The 17,254-nt window shown below is 41.1% G+C and overlaps 1 pseudogene across 1 annotated transcript; it reads right to left on the reverse strand.

Moving 5' to 3' along the window:
- Positions 1-635: 635 nt before the first annotated feature.
- LOC148670751 (uncharacterized) lies at positions 636-15,978 on the reverse strand (annotated as a pseudogene). Its single transcript, XR_015936927.1, has 2 exons — positions 15,854-15,978; positions 636-5,585 (listed from the first exon to the last, which is right to left on the reverse strand). The product of XR_015936927.1 is annotated as an uncharacterized LOC148670751 (transcript).
- Positions 15,979-17,254: the final 1,276 nt, after the last annotated feature.

The following is a 17,254-nucleotide window of genomic DNA, read 5'->3' on the forward strand; positions in this document are numbered from 1 at the left end:
GAACTAAATAACAGAGCAGTACAGAACATGCAGTCAGGAGCGAATCATCTTGAACACGACAAGAGAAAAGGCACACTGCACATCCGTGAAACACCACGTCCGACTTTAGAGACAGTTACATAACAGAATGGAAGTTTCAGACCCCTTTTTTATCACAGGTTCAAGGAAACCTGAAAGTTAGGGAGTTTTGGGTCACAATTGTATTAAAAAGTGTCTGAAGCCTGTAAATATAATTTGCCCTTTTTTAATTGTGGATGAAATCCACTCCCATGTACCAGGACCTTACAGTATATTCATGTTAATTAAAATGACTAACCCTATTGGACATAAGCTGGTGCTATTTGTAATGATTGCTATTTCATGTTGGAGAGAAAGGAAACCAGACCCATCGTTTGCTTTCAAGTGCTGTTCATTTATATAATGGACAAGTTTCCAGCTCATTTCCTTAGTCTTGTTTACCTTGAATTTAAGCCACGAACCAGGATTCTACTTTATAAACTTCCAGGGATATTACAAAAGGTTTGATGGGGCATCAATCATTCCAGGTGGAAAATGACTCAAGGACTTTTTTTTCTCGAGGGATCATATTAAACATTTCATTTGGATCAAGAAGTGGATCAGGGACACACAAAACAAACAGTTTAATTCCATCTTTATTAGAAACTGCAACACAGCTACTGCATGTAAAGCCTTCAGTATGAGATTGTGAGAGTTCAGTTATCCCGGGGAGAACTGAAATTTAATAAATTGACATTTAAATAGAGTGTAAATCTTCAAACTATTCTATCACTTCAGAATATTTATAAGAGTCTACCTGGAGGGGGGTTTAAACCCACATTAACATTTGTCCATTGGATTTAAAGTCCAACACCTTAACCACTTGGCCATTCAGATTTGATTCAAACAATTAAAAAAATTAAACCAGCGCCCTGTCACAGAAACGTACCCGGGTCTCCCGCGCAACAAATGGGGGTACTCAGCACTGTACGAACTAAATTTGCTCATTTCCAAAGACGGTTTCGCCTGCTCTCATCTTTTTAAAGACTGTCATTAACACTCAAGGAGTAATTCATTTGAGTTTGAAGTCTGTCTCTGTTGCTTCGGCTCTTGATGAAGAAAAGCTGTACGTGGGAGACTCCTCTGAAGAAGTTTAACGTCACCCTGCAAGGGAGAAGACCCATCATTCACCGAGGCAACCACTAAGACACTTAACATTAAACACATGAAATGTGAGATGTGAAAATGTTTTCTACTTAGAAGTTCTGTCGTTTCTATTCTAACGAGAGAGGCTCTTTGTCGGAAGTGAGATTTGAACAAATGTCGCCAGGGGAAACTGCAACCTAAATGCAACGCCTTTTTATCTTTCATTTATCAATAATGCAATAAAGTATTTAAATGGTTTAAAAACAAAAAGAAAATAAGAAATTGACAATTACAAAACCAATCAAATCTGTATAGAAAACATAGTTCAAGAAAAAAATAAGCTAATTAAGGCACAAGAAAACAAAATAAATATAACAACCCTAAACCACAAACATAAAATATATTCTGATCTTATCTTTCTCTATTAGGAGACACCCCCACCTCAGAGCCTGAAGTACAGGTCTTTTTCTCGCAGTTCCACAAAGATGTTATTTTTAAAGAAGATCCTGCGAAAGTCGGCCATCCGCCTCTCAGCCCTGCAGTAGGCCAGGCTGAGAGAGAAGCAGTCCTTCACCCTGGCGATGTACAGCCTGATAAGGTCTGGCTTCAGGCTATTGTACATCACCAGGTTCCCCCTCTCCCAGACAACTGCCCTCGCTAGGCTGTGGAGGAGGTTTGCTAAAATGGCATTAACCCCCTCCTCAGACCCGCGGTATCCAAAGAGGAACAGCTGTTTCCAGGGTACCCCGTCAAGAACAGCTCCTCGAACAGAGCGAAACAGGCCATCCAGCAGGTCTGTCAAATACACCCTCAAATCCTTCAATCCATCACAACTGACAAAGAGGTGCAGCAGCCCCTCCGTCCACTGCACGCACACCAGGCAGAAGAAGTCCTCCCCAGCATGGAAGCACTGCAGCACCATCTTGGGGAAAACACAGTTGTGACGGATGAAGAAGTCCAGCTGTTCGCATCTCTGGGGCAGGAAAGGCAGCCTCAGACGTGCCCAGATCCATGCCAGCTCGGATCTGGGCACGTCTCACCCACAGCTCCGGCCAAGCCGGGCCTGCTGCCCCGTCTTGTGGACAGAGCTTCTCCAGCCAACTGTCCGGGAGACCGAGTTTGAGTTGCTCGCAATCCTGATGGATCTTACTGTTTTTAATGTTTAATCTTGCTTATCCTTTAATGGCAAAATAAAGTGTTTTCATGTTCTAAAAATTCATACAATTTTTTTTTTACTTTGAAAAATGGACACTTTGTATTTATAGACTGAGAAAATACTGCAAAAAAGCAGTTAATATGTGAAAATGTGTTTGTTCCACTGAATGTGTAAATGGGTATGTCTCATTAGTTAATTAATGAAGATCTAGTAGCTTCTAACATTATTTCTAATATAATATTATTTCCAGATAAACCAACTTCGGAGAGTAGGCGGCAGTGATGTCAGAGAAAGTGTGTTCACAGTCTTGTCAAGGTATTGCTTGTTGATTTTTAAAATGTTTTTACATTACATTTTTACTTTGATCAAGTTAACATATCCACAGAATTGAGCTTATAGATACCTATGTGTTAACCACTGAATGTGCAAGGTGTAAAACTGCAAAATTGTCTTTTAAAATATAAGGATTACAGTACTAAAATTCTAATATACGTCTATCGTTATACGTCTGTGATTAGATGTTCATTATACATAAATGGTTGGAGTTCTAGTATACGGATAAACTTAGAGGACTATTATACATATATGGTTGGAGTTCCGGTTAACTTTAGAGGACTATTATACATATATGGTTAGAGGTAGGATTCAGATCTCCCGCAGACACGGCTGTTGCCGTGTCCAATCGGCGCTCTGTGGCCCGGTGCAAGGCAGTGCTGGTTCGACCTGAGAGAAGGAGAAGGAGGGAGAGATTTCTGCTGCGGTGCGGTGCGCTGCTGATGCTCTCTGAAGACCGGCTAGTTAGTGTTGGCTGAAACTAGCAGTTTGCACACAGAAAAGTCACAATCTTTAGACAGGAAGAAGACCGGTTCGTTCCCGATGTAGCGCAAGTTCTGAATACTGATATACAGCTGTCCACAGTTCCGACTGTAGTTCACTCGTTGATCAGGTGAGCGTTCGCGGTGGGTTCACGAGGCTTGCTGCTGGGCTAACCTTGGGTGGATCCTTTGGTTACACGCTGGCAACCTCCGTTCTCAACTCTTAGAACAAGGAAAAGTCCTGGCACTGGGACACACTGGCAGTTACGTGACTGTCTGAGCTGAGGATGTCCAGGAGGACCTGGAGTTTTACCTGGAGAACTACGGTCGCTCAATGGTTGCCTACATTTATTGGTGCCCCGTGTGAGGATGAGTAGCCATGAACTCTGACCTTGGGGTTGTAAACCACTTGGGATGAGACTCTCCCTTGGAATCTCCCAGACAGTGAGGCACCAGAGATGACCATTCATTAGGATGGCTGATGTGTCTCAGCTTTGGGAGTTGTTCCTTATCAGGACACTATCAGCTACAAAAACACCTTAAATGTGAACCAAATGGAATGACCTCTCTGTATCAAGCACCACTGGAGGTGAGGGAGAGAGACTGGCAAGCGAGCAGCAAACTTAATTCCTGTATTTTAATAAACCTTGCCGTTACAATGGTCTCTCTCCTGTGTGAATGCGCTGGTGGGTTATTAAGCTACTTGACTGACTAAAACTCTTCCCACACTGACTGCAGCTGAATGGTCTCTCTCCTGTGTGAATGCGCTGGTGGGATATTAAGCTACTTGACTGACTAAAACTCTTCCCACACTGACTGCAGATGAACGGTCTCTCTCCTGTGTGATTGCGCTGGTGGGATATTAAGCTACTTGACTGACTAAAACTCTTCCCACACAGACTGCAGCTGAATGGTCTCTCTCCCGTGTGAATCCGCTGGTGTGATTGTAAGTGGTTTTTCCGACTAAAGCTCTTCCCACACTGACTGCAGCTGAACGGTCTCTCTCCTGTGTGAATGCGCAGGTGGGTTTTTAAGTGACTTGACTTACTAAAACTCTTCCCACACTGACTGCAGCTGAATGGTCTCTCTCCTGTGTGAATGTGCTGGTGGGTTTTTAAGTCACCTGACCGACTAAAACTCTTCCCACACTGACTGCAGCTGAAAGGTCTCTCTCCTGTGTGAATGTGCTGGTGGGTTTTTAAGTCACCTGACCGACTAAAACTTGTCCCACACTGACTGCAGCTGAATGGCCTCTCTCCTGTGTGAATGCGGTGATGTCGTTTTAAGATGTGTGACTGACTAAAACTCTTTCCACACTGACTACAGCTGAAAGGTCTCTCTCCTGTGTGAATGCGCTGATGCCTTGTTAAGTGACTTGACTTACTAAAACTCTTCCCACACTGACTGCAGCTAAAAGGTCTCTCTCCTGTGTGAATGCGCTGGTGTAATTGTAAGTGGCTTTTTACACTAAAACTCTTCCCACACTGACTGCAGCTGAAAGGTCTCTCTCCTGTGTGAAGGTGCTGGTAGGGTGCTAGAATGACAGAAACCCTGCTCCTCCCTGTGCCATAATGACAGTTTGTCCACTCCATCTGAGCAAGGCCTTGAGTGATTCTTCCTCATCCTCTGATCGTGCTGGGGTCTCTTATTCTGCAAATGCTCCATGGAATGGTCTTGCTCTGTGTGCTGAAACTGAGATTTGTTTTCTTCATTACATCCCTCAGTGTGCTGCTCAGCAGTGTGAATCATCTGGGACTCCATCTCCAGCTCTCTGAGACTTAAACCATCCAGTTCATTCAGTTGTTCCTCTCTTTGCCCAAGAACAGACACACTCTCCAGTTCATTAAAACGTTCAACGATTTTTTCAGTAACCAGATTATTAAACCCGTGTGTAAAGTCATCAGATGCTAAGGGATCATATGATTGTTTGAGACTGTGCAATGACAGTCTCTCCACTTGAACAGAACAAGGCCTAATTATTATCAAGCCCTGTAGGAGCTGCTGTTGCTCCTCCCTGTACTGACTCTTCTCTCGGTGCTGTATCTCAACACTGTTCTCTTCACCAGGTACATCAGTCTGCTGCTCTGCACAGTCAATCAACTGGGGCTCCATGTCCTGCTCTGTAAGATTAAAGACACCCAGTTCTTCACTGTGCTCTTGTACAGAGACACAGCCCAGTTCATTACAACCTTGTGTAATATTGTTCAAGTCCAGATTATTCATCTCTGTAAAATCATCACATACTAAGAGCCCAGGAGTCTCACTCTCAGGGTCTGTCTTCATCGTGGGCACAGAGTCCAGATCCTTGACACTCTGTCTGCTCTTGGTGTGCTGCTCCCTGAGTTTCTCTTTCTCTTGTGCTGCAGTGAGCACTGTCTCCTGCATCAGACTGGAGCCCCACTCCTCCTCACTGTGCTGCTGTTCAAGAGGAGCCCTTTCCCCAGCTTCAGAGAGAGTACTGGCCTCTGAGCCTGTAAACACAGGACAAGAAAACAAGACCTTTATAATAATAATAAAAAAACTATTTTATATAGCACCTTTAAAGGTGGCTTCTCAAAGCGTTTTATAGAATGACAACAACAAAAAATACACAATTTAAGCACGATGAGAATACACAGTTAGAGGAGATGGTAGATGGTGGTACTAAGTACAGTAGGAGCAGAGGGGTAAAGAACAGTTAAATAAAGGCTCTTCTGAAGAAGAAGGTTTTGAGTCTGGATTTGAAGGAGTTTAGAGAAGGTGACTCGCCGATATCCTTAGGGAGAGAGTTCCACAGCTTGGGGGGATAACAGGTGAAGGCCATGTCACCTATACAATGTAGACGGGCTTGGGGGACAGTAAGGAGAGCAGAATTAGAAGAGCGAAGGTTGTGAGGTGGGGAGTAGGGTGATAACTCAGACAGGTACCGAGCCATGGAGAGCCTTATAGGTGAGCAGGAGGACTGTTAAGTCGACAGGAAACTTGACAGAAAGCCAGTGCAAGGACTCCAGGATAAGAGTAATGTGAACACTTGCACTAGACCTGGTTAGGATTCTGGCTGCCGAATTGTGGACATACTGGAGTTTCTTCAATGGTGATTTAGAAACCCCAGAGAGTAGAGGGTTACAATAATCAATTCAAGATTAGACAACACTTTTCAGCCACAGTTAGTGATAACATAGGGCGTAGTCGAGGAATATTTCTGAAGTGAATGAAAATGTTTTGACAACATTCTACACATGTGGGTCGAACGTCAAATATCATCCCCAAGTTTTTCAGTTTAGACTGAAGCTCAAGTACAAGACCATCTACAGATAGGGTTTCTTACGGGTTTTATAAAGTTGATGGGTGGTGCCAATAAGCATGGTTTCAGTCTTGTCACAGTTAACATGAAGGACATTTTGAGTCATCCAAGTTCTTATGTCAGAGATGCAATTAGAATAGAGACAGCCACATCAGCATAAGGTTTGGTATGTATGTATATATGAGTATCATTAGCATAGTAATGATAGCTGAGGCCATGTGATCTAAAAAAATGCTTCAAGCTAAAGCTGTAAGCTTTAAGCTACACAAACACACGTCTAGTATACTCGCAATCAATTTGGGTTGTTTAAGCATAGAGGAATAAGAGGGTTTAAGGGGGTTTCTAATATTATGTGATTTTAGATATACAAGCTTTGTCAGAAACCTAACTACCATGTAAAAAGTAAGACTACAGAAATAATAATAATATACATTTACATTAACACTGCACTGGGAAAGAGAGGGGTTCATGCAGACACATTGACTGGACACTCCAGTACATTAACACTGCACTGAGAGAGAGAGGTAAATACAGACACACTGACTGGACACTCCGGAACATTAACACTGCACTGAACGAGAGAGAGGGGTTAATACAGACACACAGACTGGACACTGCAGTACATGAACACTGCACTGAAAGAGAGAGAGAGGGGTTAATACAGACACACCGACTGGACACTCCAGTACATTAACACTGCACTGAGAGAGAAAGGTTCATACAGACACACCGACTGGACACTGCAGTACATTAACACTGCACTGAACGAGAGAGAGGGGTTCATACAGACACACTGACTGGACACTCCAGTACATGAACACTGCACTGAGAGAGAGGGGGTTCATACAGACACACTGACCAAACGCTACAGTACATTAACACTGCACTGAGAGAGTGGGGTTAATTGGCTCCGTGAAGTTGGCCCCTCTACAAGCAGCACAAATGATTAAACTCACCTCATTCGTTAGTGTTACGTTTGTGGCGTTAAAAGTAGCATTTGTGCTGCTTTCAATTCCGAGATATAGAGCCTTGTTTTTTTGGGGTCATGACATCTCTCAGCCCCCCTACAAGATCGTAGCGGAACCAGACTGGTCTCATTCGTTAGTGCTGCTTTTGTGCCGGTTTGTGCCATTGAAAGTAACTTCCCAGCTACTTTCGTTCCTTAGATATAACATCTTCTTTTTCAGGGGGTGACGTCACTCAGCCCCCCTACAACGTTGTAGGGGAACCAGACCGGTCTCAATCGTTAGTGCTGTGTTTGTGCCGTTGAAAGTAGCGTTTGTGCTGCTTTCATTCCCGAGATATAGCGCCTTGTTTTTCTGATGATCACGTGACCATGCACGGTGACTTGGACCTCAAGTAACCCCGTCTGCCAAGTTCAAGCACTCTGTTACCAGCGCGAGAGTAACAATTCTGCAACTTCGTTCCTCTGTTTGCCCAGGTACGGGGGGCAGTGGTGGATTTTACATTTAATATCATTATCCTCTATGCGTTTGTGTGAACAAGAAAATATAATTTGTCTCCAATATCATACCCCAATTAGAAGAGTTGCGGGTGTAGACTTAAAAAGCAAACATTAGCAAAATTGTATATTCTTACAAAGAGGCTTTAACAAACAAGTCTTAATACCTCATAGCGGTGACCTTTTTTAAAAATCTGAAGAAGTAATCAGTTTCGCATTGTCTCCTTCTTAGATAAACAGGCATCAAGGGACGTGTGAAAATTCAACCTGTCTGTCGAGCCACGTATTTAAAAAGACTTGAATTTGCAACTTTCTGAACCATTGTTGCTCTTTTTTATGCAAAGCCAAAGTGAAAAGGAACCAGGACTTCAGGACCTTTTTTTTAAAGGGGCACTATGTACAAAGTTTACACAGTTCATAACACAACCGAGAAACAAGAGTCTATCATCTCACACATGAACACCGTGGCAATATTGGAAAATAGTTTTATTTTCACAGAACAGAAGTAAACATATATCTAGGTTCTCTGAAAATTGGCATTATCCATGTGTTTGTATTTACAGGGGTCTTATGCGCAAACATGAAACGATTAGCTCACAGTTCTTTTATCTGTGTTTCTGGTCAGTCCTTGGTGTAGAATACAGCATGAGGGCACACCTTGACCTCTGAATACACAGATATGACTACAAGGACGTTTACAGGTACCAACACACTCAGTACTTAAATTACTGGATGTGATGAAAACAATGAATGCAATTTGTTTTCCGACTCTGTCTGGTCGGGTGGGGGTGGATGTTTTACATTTTAATATAGCGCCTTCTTTTTCTGGCCGTGACGTCACTCTGTGCCGTCGGCACCATACAAAACCGCAAGTTCACGACCACCAGATCTTTCAATTGTGATCTCTTGATCAGCTGACCCCAGCCTTTGCAGTTGATGTTTGATTTATTATCTGCATCTCTGGCGAAGACCTCTTCTTCCAAATCGTAAGTTACTTTACAAACTAGAAATGCTATACTGTAATTATGATGCTACGTTGACGTTCATGAATTTATTTTAAAGTAAAGATATTTGAGAAACTTGTTTTATTTCGTGGGGAATACTACAAAAATTAGTAAGCTGCATTTGCCGTTATCATGATATTTCTACACATGCAAGTGAAACTTGAAAGGATTTGTCACACTTCTGAATTTAAATTATAATGTTTTGTTTCTGTAAGTGTTACAAGGAGAACTGAACCCCAAAAAATCTCTGACATGTTAGAAATTGCTGATGTGAAAGCAGAAATGATTAAGTGGTGAATGCAATGCTTTAAAAACATATCATAAATGAAAGAAGTGGTGATGGGCCTTGGTATTGCAGTTAACGTGAGTAGGCAGGTCTACAAAATATTAATTTATCAATTTCTATCTACATATACAGAGACTTTTTGATGTGCACTTAAACTGTAATCCATAACAATGTAAAAAACTTAGTTATTTTCATTTACGCGGTGGAGGGAAGTCCCCATTACCTGTAGAGCGCTTTCACTGGGGTTTCCAGAGAAGCACTATGTAACTGAAAGGATATTATTATAAATCACGTAAAAATTGGGAAGAAGCACAGTTTAAGCCAGGTTTGGTGAAATTCATTTTTTGTTACATTTTTGAGTGTTAATCGGACTTCTCTATACTTTGCATTAAACATTTCCTATAATACCCGGGCCATGGGTCTAGCTAGGGATTCGGCCATCACATGAACACTAAGATTAAAAGGTGACATCATGGAGCTAACAAAAGAGAAGTGTAAAGCTCGCCACGATTTGTTGTTTGAGACTTCAGTTCCAAGCAATATACAGTGTTTTGCATTCATCCTTATTTCTTTCTGGGGATTTAAACTACTCATCAATTGCTTGATTTTTTTTAAACCTTGAGCGGTCAGATTCCACGTACTGCACTACATATTTGTGATTTTTGATTGTTAATTCTTAATTGTGTATGAAAAGTAGATATCAGACCTACTGCATGCAGTAGCTTATTAAGGACCTGTTGACTTTCTATTGTTCCATTACCTGTAGAGGAGGAGAGGGGTTTATAATGTACATTGAAGTACCTGCCTCTTTGAAGTTCTGAGCATCTTTGGGAATGTTTGCACGGTTTACGTTGTTTGTATCATGTCCCAGAAGCAGCAGGCACGAAACTGGTGATTCCACTATTGTAGTAAATGTAATAGAGTTAACCATTTGACAATAGACTAAGGTCTGCCTTCACAGAGCATAGAACAGGATAAAATTAGTTTTGTGAGCTTTATTAAGTTATACCCTCACATAACAGAGTATATTAAGGAAGTACAGAGTTGGTATAAAATTGCATCATTTGGTGTGTTACACTGTTACCACACTTAAGAGACCAAGGAAATGTACTGGATTAAAGCTCTGCATTGTTCATTGTTATTCTGACATTGTTAAACATTTTACACATTGTTTGGTTACGAAAGTCGATGTGAGGACAGGATTTGTTTTTTTGTATTTTAAACAATGTATGTTGTTGCACCAAAGTACTCATTCTACATATTTGCCCTTCATTCCAGGATTCATCACCTACGGGCACTGTTAGGAGGGTAGGAACTTAACAGTACTAACATTCAGGCTGTGCTGCCAGACATAACCTGACAAAAGAATATACCCAAGTGCTGCAGGACTGCAAAGGTAACAAAGAATAAATGTATACATGCATAACAGATAAAATCACACTTAAAACCTCACACACAAAAAAATAGCAGAAGGATACGATGCTTTTCCTTCTGATGAAGTTCTAGAAAAAATAGGTGTAGCTGGGGACCAAGAGCCAAGTTGTACCCTTGATGCATGCCCGACAGCATTGGAAGACTGGGTAACAGAAATCTGTGAAGAATACAGGTTGCTTGCTGTGGACAGTGGTGATAGACATAACCTGCATTTCCTACCGGAGATTGTTCCTCATCTCACGAGGCTTGCTTGCTATCTCCCACTCTGGATAGGCTTAATGGTTCCACTTTTCAAAAGTGTGAACATTACTGCAAGTTCAGCCAATGAGGAGGCGGATTTCAAAAACCTAATACAATCAGTGCTGAAGCATGACACTGCCAATGCGAGATGACAGGTTCCTTATGAAGCACCTAGCACACATAGGAGGTATGAGAATATCAATGGGTGTTCATAGTGTTTCCCAGCAGTGTGAGAGGGCCGTTGTCAGTGCTACCACCTGTGAGGCAGAGACATCCAGCACTACCTAAAAAACGGAAACCATCTTTTTATCTTGTGCCTTGTTCTGAGTGGTTACAACATAGATTGTTCGGTTCCTGTAGGCTGTAGTGGCTCTGATGAGGAACTGAAGCAGCAGAGACCTGCCCCCAGTAAAGGTGAGTGGAGACACTTTGAGTGTACTGAACACTAGTGCCTTTGATGTCAGTGCCTGTGCAGGGCCTATTGCGATAGCAGGTCTTATAGCAGCTATGTTAATCAGGCTGTAGATAGCATCTACAACTGGTGAAACATTTGGCACAGAAAGGTGTGCACAAAGATGTTTATGTTCTAAGAGCTAAAATTTTGAGGGACATCTTAGGTGCAATTAAAACAGAGTCAGAGCTACAATAAGTGAGAGCTGAATGTAATATTTCAGAAATCATAGCAAAAGTGTTGTTAACACTTGTTCAAATTACAGATGTGCAGAACACTCTGATAGAAATGCAAGTTTGTGACCCAGCTTTATCAGAACACATGTTGTGTAATGGTACTGTAGAGCACCGCTTGTCAACTGGGCAACATCCTGTCATTGACTGTGATGTGGGAGATTGGCTGAGTCGTGAAGAAAACACTGTCCAGTCTCAAAATATATTTGAGAGTCAACTTTCAGATTTTCCACATAACCTGGAATTAAATGGGACCTTCAAATTAAGAGGTGTCACTGCATTCTGCCCACCTGTCCTGGGTCATTACATTGCATATTGCAAAAGACACGACTTCACCTGGGAGAAATCTGGCGATCTAACAAAGGCAGTCATATCTGTGTCTTCAGAGCTCAAGGTGTGCCCTCATGCTGTTTTCTACACCAAGGACTGACCAAAAATACAGATAAAAGGACTGAGCTAATCGTTTCATGTTTGTGCATAAGACCCCTGTAAATACAAACACGTGGATAATGCCAGTTTTTCCAAAGAACCTAGATATATGTTCACTTCTGTTCTGTGAAAATAAAAACAATTTCCAGTATTGCCACGGTGTTCATGTGTGAGATGATAGACTCTTGTTTCTCGGTTGTGTTATGAACTGTGTAAACTTTGTACATAGTGCCCCTTTAAAAAAAAAGTCCTGAAGTCCTGGTTCCTTTTCACTTTGGCTTTGCATAAAAGAGAGCAACAATGGTTCAGAATGTTGCAAATTCAAGTCTTTTTAAATACGTGGCTCGACAGACAGGTCGAATCTTCACATGTCCCTTGATGCCTGTTTATTTAAGAAGGAGACAATGCGAAACTGATTACTTCTTATGATTTTTAAAAAAGGTCACCGCTACGAGGTATTAAGATGTGTTCGTTAAAGCCTCTTTGTAAGAACATACAATTGTTTGCTAATGTCGCTTTTTAAGGCTACACTTGAAACTCTTCTAATCCGGGTATGATATTGGAGACAAATTTAATTTTCCTGTTCACACAAACACATAGAAGATAATGATATTAAATGCAAAATCCACCACCGCCCCCCGTACCTGGGCAAACAGAGGAACAAAGTTATAGAATTGTTACTCTCGCGCTGGTAACAGAGTGCTTTAACTCAGTTGACGGATTTACTCGAGATCAAAGTCACTGTGCATGGTCACGTGATCAATGGAAAAACAAGGCGCTATATCTCGGGAACGAAAGCAGCAAAAACGCTACTTTCAACGGCACAAACCGGCACTATCCCAGCACTAATGAATGAGACCGGTCCGGTCCTCCTAAGACGTTGTAGGGGGGCTGAGTGACGTCACAACCTCCCAAAAAGAAGGCGCTATATCTCGTGAAAGAAAGTAGCAGGGAAGTTACTTTCAACGGCACAAACACAGCACTAACGATTGAGACCGTTCCGGTTCCCCAAAGACGTTGAAGGGGGCTGAGTGACATCACGACTCCGAAAAAACAAGGCGCTATATCTTGGGAACGAAAGCAGCACAGAAGTTACGTTCAATGGCACAAACATAGCACTAACGAATCACGTGGGTTTCATTGTTTGTGCTGTCTGTAGGAGGGGCAACTTCACGGAGCATACTATTTGAATGCAGAATCTCTTCCTGCGTGTTTAAGTGTTTAGAGAAAATTCCCACGACACTACTAAAAACTTTGCCCCTCTACTGAGCATATACTGTATTTTCCTGATATAGGAAACAGAGCAAATAAAAGTATCACCATTTAATTACATGCAATACCAGATGCAATCTCTTACCATCTTAAGAGCAAGAGTTCACATGAAAGTACATCAAAACCTGATAGTTTCAACAAAAAAGTGTCTCTTGTGGGACAAATATTCAGGAACCCGCTACAAATAATCATCTGGTACCAATTTTTCTATGTATATCACCATTCTCTGTTGTGTGTTAGACTTTCAGCGATACACAACCTTGAATTACAATGGAAAATGGTTTTATATATATATACTATGTACCAAGATCTCTCAGTAACAAAAACAAAACCACAATAATATTATAAGAAGAAGGAGACATGTTCTTCTGGTTCTGTGGCTGAACCATATATATACACACAAGAATATGCAAAAACTTTGTTTTAATCTGAAATTTTATATACAAAGATGTTAAAGTAACTACGTACAATAGATATTTATCATTAAAATCTTAAAATCATTCACTGATGATAACTTCTCAGTAATATGTATATTATATTGACATTTATATTGGTTATATATACATATCACAGCCTATTAAATATTCACTTTAAATTCATGAGCTCTTAAGCCCGTAGTGGTAGTGAGGACGAATCAGATGTTAAATCGAGGAAGGGAGACAGTAGATTGAGCCCCACCCCCCAGACAGACTGAGAAAGGGTTCATTGTCACACAGATGAGCACATTTGCAAGACAATGCGAGGCTCCGAACCGCAGCAGCCACAAATCCTGCTCCTGTGTCAATGTTAAGAGGGTTTATAAGACATTCAACACACATTTCTTGATTTATGGCGTAACGTGTCCTCCCTATTCACTAACATTATAAGACCACGTCCCAATTTCCAAACTGTACCCTAAGCCCTTCCTCCAGGTCCACACCTCCATGACGCAGCGTAAGAACTGTGGACTTCAGTGCATGTGGACAGAATTTCTTAAATATGTTTTTGTTTTCCTTTCTCCATTCGCAGGCTGATGAAATTGAATCTCATCGCGTCTGTCCCCGAACCAAAAGGGAGTGACACGTTGTGTTCATTCATCTTCAGCAGACTGAACTCCAAATGGGCGAAGTAAACAAAGGAAAACGTGGTGATACCGCCGTTTTTGTGTAACTAAATACATTTCAACTCGACTATCCCAGTACACAAATCACAGTCTGGGGAAAATAACTCATTCATTTGCTTTCTTTCAACACAAACTAGGCAGGACCTCAAAGCTTTGTACTACTGAATACGTCTACTATTAAATATTCCATCTACAAAATATACTGCAGGTAAACCAATATTATATTTATCAAAATGGGGTGACGAAATCAAATCTGTACATCAAAACCTAGAACACAAACAGGATGAATCTGAAAGTAACACATAATCTACAGATGTAAATAATATATACAGCATGAATACTTAAAGTAGTTCAGGTGGGGAGCTGCGTCAGCATGCGTAGGCTGCATAGGAACATGTAGAGCTTTATTCCTGTGCTGAAAAGAGAAAAAAAGAAACATTTCGGCTGTGGAAACCTTCTTCAACAGCTGAAATGTTGTTTCTTCTCTTTCCGGCAGGGAATAAACCTTTACTTGCTCCTGAACCGAAGGTAGTCCAATTTATGTAATTTTGTTTTACATAAAATACGCACGTATTAAAACCATAAAAAATAATATTTTAGTTTCCAATTGTGGGGGAAAAGCAAGCGCTGTCTTGACATTAGTGGTTCTATAATAATTAAGCCTGCTTTACTACACCAGCTACATTAGTTCATCATTGGGTATTCCTCAGACTATATTCAGAAGACGGCAAAACAGAGCACAAAGCAATAACTCATCGCAGCAATTAACAGGGTCTAGGAGGGGAAGCTGATAGAACAGAGTTGTAATCATTTTCTTAAGACTCTTTTGTGCTCAGCAGAAGATTGAAAAGGGCAGCAGAGGACAGTCGGGGATGTAATTTCACGAAAACATTTGTTCTGTCTAAATTGCCAGTATTTAACACACTGACTGGACACTCCAGTACATGAACACTGCACTGAGAGAGAGGGGGGTTAATACAGACACACTGACTGGACACTACAGTACATTAACACTACACTGAGAGAGAGAGGGTTTAATACAGACCCACTGACTGGACACTCCAGTACATTAACACTGCACTGAGAGAGAGAGGGGTGTTCATACAGACACACTGGACACTCCAGTACATTAACACTGCACTGAGAGAGAGAGGGGTTCATACAGACACACTGGCTGACTGGACACTGCTTTAATGTACAATAAGGTACATTAACACTGCACAGAAGAGATAGTTACCGCCACGTCGATAAATAATCTGCCCACAAACATATTTCCAAGACTCCAAAGTCTCCTAAATTGCCTTTCACATGGAGAAAGTGTATCAATTGACGACATATTTCTGTCCACATTTAAAGAACAGCAATAACATTAATGAGAATATAACCAGACCACAACTAGTTAAGTTCGCAGAAAAGAACCCCTCGGCAACATCACAAACCTTTCCTACTTTGCTCTGCATCTCTCCACTACAGATTCAACAGTGAGGAAGTTAAAAACACCGTTTTTAAACACAGACATTACTACATAAGTCATCGCACTTACCCGACGGCTCCGTTTCTTCATTTGTTTCTGCAGTGATTTCACAGGGAGGCATGAGTCCAACATGATCCGTCTGTCTCTGATCTCCTCCTGCTCCCGACTCCTTCTCCCACAGCTGCAGTCGCACTTTAAAGGTCTCGTTTTCATTCGCGTTATTTCTGTCCCGAAACTGTCCTCCACACACTGTGTGATATTAATCACGGCCCGACTCACCAGGATCTGGGAGACGCTGCGGAGTTTGTCTTGAAACTCGTTCTTAGAGTCAGACATCCTGTTTCGGAAAACTTCTGAAACTTCATACACGAACGATTTGAGCAAAACCTCCACGAAACAGTGAAGCTCGTTTTCCTGCTTCATTTGCGCGATTTCGACCCCGAAACCGTTGTCGACAGACGTGATTTTAATCACGACCCGTCTCGCCAGAACCTGAGAGATCCGGCGGAGTTTTTCTTCAATCGACTTCTCGGAATCATCTGTCCGGTTTCGGAAAACTTCCGAAACTTCATGCACGATCGATTTAAGCACAGTCTCCACGAAAAAGTGCGCCTCAGTTTTCAGATTAAGCAACAGATTCTCCATTTTTTTCAGAGTCGATCTGGAAGACACAGACAAGTCCTGCAGCTGCCGCGGCTGCAAACACATGGGCTTGAACACAGAAAGCGAAATGTGGTCAAAGAGAGGATTTCCGGGTTATCAGATGAACTTCCTTAGTGACCGTTGCTATAAACCACAAAAATATTATTCGAATAATAAAAATCTGAAAAAAAAATAGTCCAGAATAGATGTTTGCGTTATATTAACGTATACGGTCGACATTTTTTTATTTTTATTAAATGTGTAAATAATTTACAAATACAACTAGAGGAGCAGAAACAGATACAAGAGAAAAAAAACACGAACAGAAAAAAAATTAACTGGCAGAGGTAACGAAGTAAATTATATTTTTTTACATGTATCAAATGTTTTCCTTGCTTAAGCATTTTTTTCATTTTTATAGAATTTAAATAATATTTCAACTCCATCTGAAAAGTACTAAAAAGGGGAGTATTATTGGACCATTTTGATTTATGAATGTGAAATTTACTCAGAATGACTAATACATTTGCTATAAATAAATTCTTTTTTAAAAAAGTTCTCTTACACAGTACAATATCAAAGTCCTTAAACCTAAAAAAAACACCTTTAAATGCCTACAAAAAAACTGCAAGTCCGTCCAACTTCACAAACACACACCTTACAAGTAAATGTACCAAAGATTCCCTTTCAACCTGACAAAAAACGCACAAATCATCCTGCTCATGCTTAAATTTAGACAGTACTTATTTAACTGGATAAAACCTATGAACAATTTTAAATTATATCTTTTTAGCTTTATTTGTAATACAATATCCATCAGGAGTTATC

This window comes from Lepisosteus platostomus, chromosome 5 (assembly GCF_059453375.1).
Source record: "Lepisosteus platostomus isolate fLepPlt1 chromosome 5, fLepPlt1.hap1, whole genome shotgun sequence".
Classification (NCBI taxonomy): Eukaryota; Metazoa; Chordata; class Actinopteri; order Semionotiformes; family Lepisosteidae; genus Lepisosteus; species Lepisosteus platostomus.